The 10,953-nt window shown below is 64.0% G+C and overlaps 1 long non-coding RNA gene across 2 annotated transcripts; it reads left to right on the top strand.

The window, feature by feature from the left end:
- The first annotated feature begins 5,068 nt into the window (after positions 1-5,068).
- On the top strand, positions 5,069-9,900 carry LOC131812587 (uncharacterized). 2 transcript variants are annotated; one of them, XR_009346409.1, is made up of 3 exons: positions 5,069-5,730; positions 7,242-7,374; positions 8,676-9,900. It is a non-coding gene; the product is annotated as an uncharacterized LOC131812587 (long non-coding RNA). The 2 variants fall into 2 exon arrangements; XR_009346408.1 differs by lacking the exon at positions 5,069-5,730 and adding an exon at positions 5,746-5,856.
- Positions 9,901-10,953: the final 1,053 nt, after the last annotated feature.

Here is a 10,953-nt window from a genome sequence, read left to right as displayed (position 1 = left end):
TTATTTATTTGTTTGACAGAGATCACAAGTAGACAGAGAGGCAGAGAGAGAGAGGAGGAAGCAGGCTCCCTGCGGAGCAGAGAGCCTGATGCGGGGCTCGATCCCAGGACCCTGGGACCATGACCCGAGCTGAAGGCAGAGGCTTTAACCCACTGAGCCACCGGGACGCCCACGGCTGTGGGTTTTAAGTCATGATTTTCTTCCGTCTGCGTCTCCCTCTCCCTCGGTGTGTGTGTCCGGGGCACGTCTAGGCGGTGCTGAGGTCCGACGCCTTCTTTCAGTTTCTCTGACTTGCAGCCTTGCCCGCACTCCCGGGCTGGACCTCCCTCCTCCCCGCCTCCCCCTGGCAGCCGACCCGTCGACCTCACTCCTTCTGGGGAGCCCCTGGTGCCCCCTCCCCTGTCCTTGGCCTTCGTGGCACCGGGTGCCCTCACGGCTCCGCGTCTGGCCTGGGTGGGTGGCCCGTGGGGCGGTGGCCGTTGTGCTGAGGGCCAGCCCCTGGGGCCAGGCCTGTGGAGAAGCCACGCTGCATCCGTCCCACGAAGGAACACGGAGGACCGGGTGTTTCCCGCCCAAAGTCCAGGCCCCCTCGCCCTCGTGGGTGTACCTCTGCCACCGGGGGAAGGACCCCAGGATGCGGGACCAGGGCTGCCGGCCCCGTCCAGCGGCCCCTTCACCTCTGCCTCCCTCCCGCTCTCCGGGAAGGCCCGGCAGCTCCGCTCCGAATCCTGGAGGAGCCCCGAGCCACTTCCTGTTTGAAGATCTTCTAAGTTCATGGAATTCGAGAAACGCTGTGTTAATAAGGCAGAGGTGACCTTTGACCCCCCTCCCCCTCGCATCCTGCCACAGGAAGCCCCACCTACCAGAGGGGCGAGAACAACATCCCTGGGAGGAAGGCCTGTTGCCTTTTCACCCCATCCTCTCTCTGGAAAGTTCTGTGCCCTCTTCCCGGGCGGAGGGAGGAGTGAGTGTGGCAGCCGGCGGCGTCGTCGTCCGCGGTGCCTTACGTAAGGTCTCTCATCCTGGACGGGCCAAGGTTTGGTCCGTGAGGCACGGGGGGCGGTGCAGGGGTGGCGGGGAGCCTGCCGGGTGCCCCGCACCTGTCCGGGCGGCTTCCCCCCACACCCGGGGCGGGGCGAGGCCCGTCGGAGACTTTTATTTACCTCAAACGGCTCAGCCAAGCAGACACATTATTTAGGGACTAGAATAAAAAGCCATTCACTTTACTTCAATTGACCATTTAGTTCAATTTGTGTGTTACTGCAGGTAATTACTCCAGTAATAACGCGCGGCAGTCTGCGCGGATGGGGGAGCTGGCCCGGCTCCGCGCTAACGCCCCGCGCGGTGTAGACTAATTACCCGCGTGTTACCATGGTTATCCGCACGGAGGCCGTGTTAACGGCACCCTGGAAACATAAAGCAATAGCGGGTTTTGAATTAAATCTTTGTGTTCTCTTAGAGCTAAAAGTGCATTTCACATAAAATAATCATGAATAAAATGAGATCATCTTGGCGGAGTTGCCAGGAAGCTGATGAACGGAGCTGCGGAACGGGACTTCACCCTACTCGAGAATTAGAGCCTCCCAAACGTTGTCGGCGTTGCTAGGCAACCCCCACGATGACATCACTCACAGGCCCGCGGGGCCAGCGATGTCATCTCTCCGTATTTATAGCGCCTCGGCGGAGAGGGCGTGCTTACGGAGAGGACGCGGTTTTCTCCTGGATCATGGGTACGAAGGGGGGGGTCCGAGAAAGATCTGGGAACTCCTGTGCGAGTCCTTCTCAGGTGACAGAGGCCTTATTTCCGCTGGGTGATGCCGGGGCCCGGTGAGCAGGTGCTTGCCGCGGCCCCTCTGTCTGGGGGCTTGGTCGGTGCAGGTGCGGTCCTGCCGGTGAAGGGCAGGCGCACGGTGTCCGGGCCTCGGAGACGCAAGCCCCCAGCTGTGGGGTGTGCACCAACACTCACGGCCGTGACAGGCCAGCCCCCGGCTCTAGCCTGGAACTGACACTGAGCAGGGACACGGCTGTCCTGATGGGGCTGAGCCCCTCGTCGTAGGGAGCATTCAAGGGAAAGCCGGACGACTGCGGCAGAGAGGCAAGGCGGGGAAAGGAGGAAGGCGCGTGGTCGGCTCACCGATCGCCGCAGCCCCTCCCAGCCATCACGTCGTGTAGTTCTGTGGCCATGACTCAGCGTCCCCTTTCAGCCAAGCTGGCCACAGGGCTGGGGCCTCCAAGGACTCAAGGTCAAGGGGGCGGAGGTGAATGGACCCCAGTGACAGGGGAGGGCCGCCTGGAGGGGCTTTACAGGGGCAAGGCCAGAGCGCATCCTCCGGAGCTGTGAGGAGGCCCGGGCTGCGCCCTGAGCACGCGGGAGAGCCCGGGGGCATCAGCAGAGGAAGCCTGCAGCTCCGTGTCCCTGAAACCAGCTTCCTCTGGCTCCGGCCTGGAGGGGACTGGGGTGGGGGTAGGCATCCGCACCCGGTCTCTGGAGTGGGGCCAGCCCAGCCTCGAAGCCCTTGGGGCCTGGCCGTGGACTCCCACGCGGGCTCACTCCCGACCGCCTCCCACCAGCTGGCCGCACGGCCCCGCGCATCCCTCAGCCGCTCTCACTCCAAGTTCCTCCTCACAACCACGGAGACGGACCTGCCCCTCAGGAGCGCCCCCAGGCATTCTCCCTGCAGGGAGCCCTTGCGCCCTGCTCTGCGTCCTCCTGTCCTTGTCCTGGGTTTGGTCCCCTCTATGCCCCTCGCATGTCTAAACCGGCGACCTGATCTTCCCGGTGTCTGCCTCTCCCTTAGAGGGTGCCACCATTCTCCATCCGGCCCCTCTGTGACTCTCCTGGACACACTGTCCTCTCTGTGCCCACTGGTTCATTCGCACCCCAGGGCCTTTGCACCTGCTGTTTCCCTGCCGGCAGTGCCTCCTCAGTTGTTCTTATGGCTCACTCCCTCACTTCATGAGCTGTCAGGGCAAGGGTCCTACCCTTGGGGGCTGCCCGCCTCCCTCTCTGCACCTCCCCTCCTTGACCCTCGTCGTTTGCTCCGTGATATCCGGGCTGCTCAGCGGAAACTACATTCCCTATTTACTTATGAGTTGTCCAACTCTCTCCCTAGAACGGACATCCCATTAAAGCAGCGGGTTTCTCTGCCTTGTTCATGACTAGGTTCCCCGTGGACTTGTTGAATTCGTAAGAAAGATCGGAGCTGGTGTTTTGGTGACGGGAGACTCCGGGGAGGGCCCAGAACGTGAGGGCAGGAGTCCCTCGGCTCCCGGACGAGACCAGGTCGAGAGAGCCATTTGGGGTCTTCCTTTACTGCGCAGACACTGAAACAGACAAAACAAAGGCCCATGACCGTGCCATCGCCACGATGACAACAAAGGACTCCAAGCGTCCCTGCACGCGAGCCACGCGAACTCTGTCCCCAGGTGCTCCCGGCACAGCTCCTGGACTTGTTTGTCCTCAACGGCCGGTGTGGAGGCCGGACCTGGGCAGCTCTGGTTTGGACTCAGTCTCTGATGGGTGCCGGGGTTCAGGCCATCTGCCGTGGTGGTGGCCTGCCACCGTGCGTGCCACGGGCCCCACGACTTCCCGCAGCTGTGCCCATGCAGTTGCCAGGCCTTCAGCAGCTGGAACGGGCATTGCAGGGGAGCTGGAGCCCAAGCCCGGCGCCCTCCCCCGTGGCGTCATCTCGTGGCCCAGGAGCACATTGTGACGGTCGTTCCGGCCCCAAAATGCTCCCCAGGGGCGAAAGCACGCCGGGCAAACGCTGACTCTCCACTTTCTTTTGTCTTCTTTACACGCCGCAGCTTGAGCAGTCCCCGCCAACTCTCCTCGGAGCCCGTGTGGCTGACGGCGTGGCAAGACTAGAGCTGGCCCAGCTGGTCTCCAAGCAGGGCAGAGATCCTCGGAGCGCCCGGCTGCCTGGGGGCCCGGGGCTCTGGCGCCCACGCCGTGGCCCTCCATGTAGCCAGCTCCCTCTCCTGGGCCTTCGCGGGCTCTCACGGCTGCCCAGCCAAGTCGTCCGGCTCCCAGGAGGTGTCGGTCCCTCCCTGGGCTCTGGCCCCACGTCCTTTCCACCACAAACCAGCCTGACCACGTGGGCAAACATGTGGCCGAGTGCCGTGGCTCTGCAGGGCCTCGGGTGCTGGCAGCCGCGTGAGCGGACGGGGCAAGGACAGGGTCCCTGGGGACCCGCAGCGGCTGGAGGAAGCCTGCTTTCGGTGGGCCTAGAAGGCTCTGGAGGAGTGCAGCCGGCTTGGCGAAGGAAGGAGGCGTTCGGGAGGTTTTGTGTGAGGCGAGGGAGTGCGGTTCAGCCTCAGGAAGAGAGCGTGGGCAGCTCTGGCTGGGGCCGTGGGGCGCCCGGCCCCAGGGAGGACTCTAACGGTCACGGCTTCTGGTCGTGGGGCATAGCCAGAGCCGGGCTCCGGACCTACCGCGTGACCCCTCTCCCCTCACGGAAAGCACACCAGGACCTTGTGGCACAAGTGCCCATTTTACAGACGAGAAGACGGAGGCTCAGAGAGGTGCTGCCAGTTGGTGCTGGCTGTTTGCAGAGGGTGGGCTCGGGGCCCGACGCTAGGTGGGCTGGGGGTGGGCTGCGTCAGAGGTGACCTCCGAGGTGCCTGGAGGGTAAGGGCATCCTTGCGGGCTGCGGCGACCGGGGCCAGAGGATGGGCTGCTGATCTGGGTGTCCTGGAGCGGGAGGCTCCAGTGAGGACGGCCCTTCCCTGCTGCCCTCCTCCATGGGGCTGGGGGCTCCCTCCAGCCCAGCGCTCCTGCCCTCCCTGGCTTTAGACCCTGAGGCCGCCTGGCCGGGGACGGGGAGGGTCGGCAGTGACTGCCAGGTCTCCCTCCCCTCCAGGGCGGATGGCCAGGTTGTGTCCGGCCACCGTGGGAAGGAGATGCCAAGACTACTGGTTGCTGCGGGCACTGGTGGGGCTTGTGCGGGGGCGATTCCCTCCGAACCAAACACGTGACGAGCGGGTGCCACCGATGCTCTGTGCTCGTTAGCTGAGTGGAGGTGCCCGTGGCCCAGCCGTGGCCCAGCCATGGCCCAGCCTTGGCCCAGCCTTGGCCCAGGCCCACTTTGTACATCATGGCTGTGCTCCGCGTGGGAGCTGATTGAAAACCCCGCAGGGCTTTGAACTGCTGCCATGCTAGGGCCAGGGTGGTTGGTGCCCTTGCTGGCTGGCCTTGGGCTTGGCCGCTCGGGCGCCTGTGGCTGCGTTTATTGGAGGCGCCGACTGCGGGGGTTTCTGTGGCCTCGTGACCGTGGACACCTGTCTCATCCCAGGATCATGGCATTAGCACCAGGGGGTGTCAAGGGCCAGGTTCAAACTCTGGCTGATGTGGCCTCAACTTCCTAACCTGTGAGCAGGGACCTTGTGACTCAGTGGGGCCACGAGGCTCGTACAGGCTATGTGGGGAGATGCAGACGGAGTGGTCAGCTCAGTGGACCACAGGAGCACTCATGAGGGACGTCTCCCCGGCCCCCCTTGGGCCCCTGAGGACCCGTGGGTGCCTGGTCTCCGGCTCTGCTATGAGGTAGAGTCTCTCTGTGACTCCAGATCTCGGAAGGGAGACAGCACTTCTGAACCCCTACTCCGTGCGGCCTGCTGGATTGCACGCCAGGAGCAAGGATGAAAAGCGAAGACAGTGGTTCCAGGGGCGCCGTCTCGGGGTGGCGGTTGGACCGTCCAAGGCTTCCTGCGGCCATGAGAGCCCACATGGTATTGGGGGCAGGGCCCTGAGCCCGGGCGGGATTGGGACGTGAGAGGCGCTAAGCCAGGAAGGCTCCCAGAGGTCATGTTAGGAAAATGGAACCAGAGCTCCGTGACTTTCTGAAAAGACGTGGGGTGTGTAGAAGGACGGGGCGGTGGGAGGGTGGTATTCAGTGTCCCTGTCTGAGGGACGGTGAAGGGCCCGGGGTCTGGAACTCAGCGTCTGGGTTTCCATCCTGGCCCCACCAGCTGGGAGCTGTGTGAGCTTGGGAACGTCTTTCTGTCCCTCTCGGATTGGAAAAAAGGGAATCAGGCTGTCCTCTGTCTTCTGGCATTGCTGTCGGTTTTATTTTTATTTTTTAAAGATTTTACTTATTTATTTGTCAGAGAGAGAGAGAGCACAGGCAGGGGGAGCGGCAGGCAGAGGCCGAGGGAGAAGCAGGTGCCCCGCTCATCGAGGAGCCCGATGTGGGACTCGATCCCAGGACTCTGGGATCATGACCTGAGCCACACACAGACCCTTAACTGACTGAGCACCCCCAGGCGCCCCTGCTGTGGGCTTTAGAGCATGAACAGACATGAGGTCCTGGGCCAGCCTCGGGAGAGGGCCTTGCACCTGTTAGCTGTCATCACGGAGGGTTTTTCTCTCTCTGACCTCAGAGCAGGGCTGATGTCCCCAAGGAAGCCACTCAGATGTACCTCTCTCAGAGCGGGCAGCTGACCTGGGGTTTTGAGGGAGTCGTGAGCCCCCAGGATAGGAGTCCTTCTCATCCTGCTGGAGTGACTGAAGCTAATAAGGCACCTGCCTTCCGGAATCCCAGGAGGAGAGAGAAGGAAGAGACAGCAAGCGAGGGCCGAGGCCAAGGTTTCCAGTGAACTTCCTGCAGGCAGGGAGCCTGGTTGTCCGTGGCCGAGCCCTGGGCTATAGTGGGGGCCCTGCCCAGGGACGCCGGCACCTGGGTCTGGTGGGGACACCTGATCTGAGATCCCTCCCCGACCCGGGTCCGAGGCCTCATTTCCTGTCTCTGTCCCGGGATGATGTCCGCACCTCTGGGGACGGGAGGGAGGTACGAGAAGACTCCGCCCACCCCCAGCCCAGCCAGAGGGGCCCCTGACAGCGGACCCTCCCCTGGCCCCCAACTCCATCAGCTCTGGCGGCGGCCGTTCCAGGGTCAGCCTGGGGTCGCTCGCCGTGTGTGTGTTTTAAGGGGGTGGCTGCCTGGTGGGCCTTGCTGCCAGGCCCCTGGCGGGGGACAGGAGGGCTGGGAGGCCCCCCAGGAGAGACACTTCAGCCCTTCCCCTGACTCTGAATTCTCCCTGGGCCTGGAGGTGGCTGCAGAGAGCCAGGGTACGTGCTCACCTGTCTGGTCTGCCATCGGCCCAGGGGAACCGGCATGGCTGGGGGGAGGGGAGGGGAGGGGGCAGCTCCCTGGACACCCTGGACATTTGCACCCCAGCGCTTGCCCTCCCTTGGCTGCGGGCCCTTGGGCAGTCCGTTCTGTTTCCTGGTCTGAAAATAGGGTGAGTGGCACCCGAGGACGGTTCGGTGCTGTGGAGACAGCGGGGACACCGCGCAGATGCTCGCCAAAGCTGCCCGTTCGCACTGCAGCGCTGGAGGGGGCCGGGCTCTGTGAGATGGGGAAACCGAGGCCGGTGAGTGGAGCGGGCACCTCAGCCCAGCCTGGACGGAGTGTCCTTGTGTCCTGGCGGGCAGCCCCTCACCCCTGCCCCAGCGTCCCCATCCCTCCCAGCCTCCCCCCAGCTCACAGGTTCGTCCCAGCATTCTGCAGGGTGGGGCTGTCTTTGTCTCTTTGGGGTCCTCAGCCCCCAAAGGGCCCAGTGCGGCCGATGGCCAGCGGCCGGCGAGGACAGACGGACCGAGGGCAGCCCCTCGGAGCCCTCCCCTCCCTGCTCCCTCTAAGCCATAGCCATTCCCCAACTCCTGATTTTTCATTAAAACAGCAGCGGGCTCCGAGCCGCCCAAGGTCACGGTGGGGCTGCGAGGGGAGCTGACTGTGGGCCATTACGCGGGCCTCTAATGTCCCTGCGGCCGCGGCTGGCGCGGGCGCGATCAAGCACCAGGGACACTCCAATTTCCGCCTGTCCCGCGGCGATCATATCAGCGCCTGAGTGATCTCCTTGCTGGCGGGCGGCGGGGACGCAAGGGGGCAGTGAGCCCGGCCACCCAGCGGCCCTCCGTCGGAACAAAGGGACAGCACCGCATGGCCAGCAGGGCTGGGAAACAGCAACACCGCGTCCCCCTCGCCCGTGCTCAGTTTAACCCCGGGCACGTCTGGAAGGGCCGGGGGAGGGCCCGGGGACAGGGTGCGGCTGAGCTGGTGCCCGCAGACTCCCCCAGACCCCAGGGTTGGAAAAGGCCCGTGACTCCAGGTGGTCGGCAGTGGTCTGTGGCAACCTGCCCCGTGCAGGGGTGTTCTGAGGAGGGTGTCCGATGACGGGGGTCCCCAAGCACCATTGCCCCCCGGCATGTCTCACGGTTGCCCGGATATCTGCACCCAGCTGCCCGTGTGGAGGGGGCTCTGTTCCCCAGCTGGCGGCTGTGAAGCCTGTTCCAGGCTGGGAAACGGTTTTCTGGAGTGTGGCTGAGCGGACGACCAGAAGCAGCCCAGATGTCCTTCCACAGGGAGGTGGACAGGCTGCCCGGGCCCGTGCCTGTGTGGGGTACGGCTCGGCCGCAGGAAGGCCAGAGCTCCACGGACAAGTCCGCTCTGAAGGCCACAGGCCGCCTGGGTCCACAGCCAGGGCCAAACCATCGGCCCAGAAAGTGTCGCGGGTGCGTCCGAGGCTGGGGTAGGGGTGCCGGGGCCCGCGGTGGGTTACGTGACTACACGCGTGTGTCAAGACCCTCAGATCTGGACGCGAGAACGGGTGGGCTTTACTGCAGGTACGTGGTCCCAGGACGAAATACAGAAAAGGATTCTTTTCCTTTTCAGCAGACGCAGCGGGTAGCCTGGGCCGGGCCGGGGCCGGACACACCGCTCAGAAAGCAGTGACGACGAGGAAGACCGGGGCCTCCTGTCTCCTGCGGGTCTCCGGGCTCTCGGCGGGTGGTCTGGCCCTGTGGGGGGATCCCACCCCTGGCCCCGCTTCCTGTCCTTCCCCTCAGCTGGGACTTTCCCCAGACACCCAGACAAACCAGCCCCCGAAAGACGCTGTGCGGGGGAGCTGCTTTCCCATTCCGGCCTGGCTGGGAGATAATGTGCTAGTGGAGCGTTGGGGGCTGTCTCCCGAGGTGGGGGCCTCCCGTGTGCTCCTCCATAACAGTAACTGGGATTCTAGGGAGGCTTGGGAGGCATCCGTCCCTCATTTCCTGCCAGCCCGACCCCTGCTTGCCCCCGGCCCAGCTCCAGAGCCCCACGTGGGACCAGTGTCTCTCCACCCCCTTCACCACTGAATTGCCTGCGGGTGGGAGCAGCGAGTGCGAGGCCGCGTGGGTCTCCCTCCCCCTCCCCCTCCCAGGGAATCCCAAGCCTTTGGAAGGGCCCTCAGAGCAGGAGGCTGCTCACATGGCCGTGGGGGGGGGGCATCTGCTAGACAAAGCCCCCTTGACCACCTGTCACTGTGCTACTGTGCCCCAAAGGAATTAGGGAGTCCCCCCAGCCCCCTTGAGCAATGGGAGCCTCCCCCTGCCTGTTTGCTGCAGGAAGGCTCCCACTACGACAGCACACACCAGATGAGCTCCTGCTGTGTATGCGTTCACCGCCTAGGCCACGCGAGGGCTGAGGCCACCAGACAGACACACTCTTGGGGGGTCCGGCGGCCGCGATATGGAGTGAGAGCTGCTGCCTCCCAGGGTCCGTGCGCCTGGCTCCAGGGGCTTCAGGAACGTTGTCTTGTACAGATGAGACACTGGAGGCCAGCAGGCCTGGGGCCACCTGCCTTGCTTGGGGTTGGTGGCCATCCCTAGGGTGGCTGTGCAAGGGAGCAACCCCTCTGCCCCCCTGCCCGCCCCCCTGCCCAGACCCAATATGCCAGCATCCTGGCCTGGGCTTCAGCGTGCTCCAAGTTCCTAGGGGCTATGGTGGGGGCAGTCTGGACCCCAAACTGACTGAGAACTGATGGTCTGAGAGGAAAACCATGGGAAGCAGAACTTGTTCGCATAGAATTTCAGAAAAAAATCAGTAGCGTGCTTTCACGGCAACATAAGGACGCATTAAAAGAAAATGATGGATAACAAAATAACGTGCGTGTCGATGCCAGAGTGCCCTGCCCTGTCCCCAGTAGGGACTGCTGGACGTCTTTCCTGGTTACCGGATTCTGGGCGGCGCTGGGCTCGGGCGTGGGCTGCCGACGTGGCGGTGGGCTGTGTTTGGGACTCGCCTTCCCCGAAGGGAAAGCTCCAGACACTGGTGCGCAGGTGGACGCTTTCCCAGGAAGGCCGCGCAGAAGACGCTCTGGGATCTGTGGTTTGGGAAGGGCAGTCTGTCCCGGACCAGAGCGCCTGGTGGGAGACTCCGGAGGGGTGGTTGGCGGGGTCGGCAGCACGGAGGGGCCCTGCTTGCTGCTTACTGCTCCCGCCGGGGTCATTTGACGACGCCAAGGAGCATTTCCCGAGTCTCCAAAATGCGCCATCGGACGGGAAGCTCCTAACCGCAGTGACGTACTCTGGGGGACACCAGGAGCCCGACCAGAGGAAGCCTTCCCCTGCCGGGGGGCTTGGCAGGTCGCAGTGCAAGGGGTCCAGAGGCCCAGAGAGCAGGCGGGGGGACCCAGGCGACAGAGCGCGGGAGCCGTGGGTAGAACCGGGTGAGGAAAGCCAGGCTCCAGGAAACACCTCAATCCAGAGAAATGATGCTTTCCCGCAATATTTGTAAACATCACCATTAATGTGAGATATCCACAATGAACAAAATCCCTCAAACGGCCAATAAATAGAGAGGGCCAGCATTCCGACCTTCCCCTCTCCTCCGTGGGGCAGGCTGGGGGCCGGGGCGCTCGGCCCTGGGAGCTCTCTCCTGGGCAGGGGTCCGTTCGCTCGGGTGGCCCTGGGGCGCGTTCCTGGGAGGCTCAGAGCCTTCTAGACCCCTCTTGGCTTCACTGCCGGGCCCCGGTGCGGGTGTGGCCTTCCTTGGCCGCGTTGTTGGGCCTGTCCGATCGACTCCCGTGGGAGGCAGGAGGCCGGGGGGCGGCCCATCGGCTCCCACGTTCCAACGAGACTTCCCGGAACACGCGTGGGCATCCGTGGCCCATCTGGGCGGCGACCTTCACGCA

This window comes from Mustela lutreola, chromosome 12, assembly GCF_030435805.1.
Source record: "Mustela lutreola isolate mMusLut2 chromosome 12, mMusLut2.pri, whole genome shotgun sequence".
NCBI lineage: Eukaryota > Metazoa > Chordata > Mammalia > Carnivora > Mustelidae > Mustela > Mustela lutreola.
This window is presented reverse-complemented; position numbering and strand designations above follow the sequence as displayed.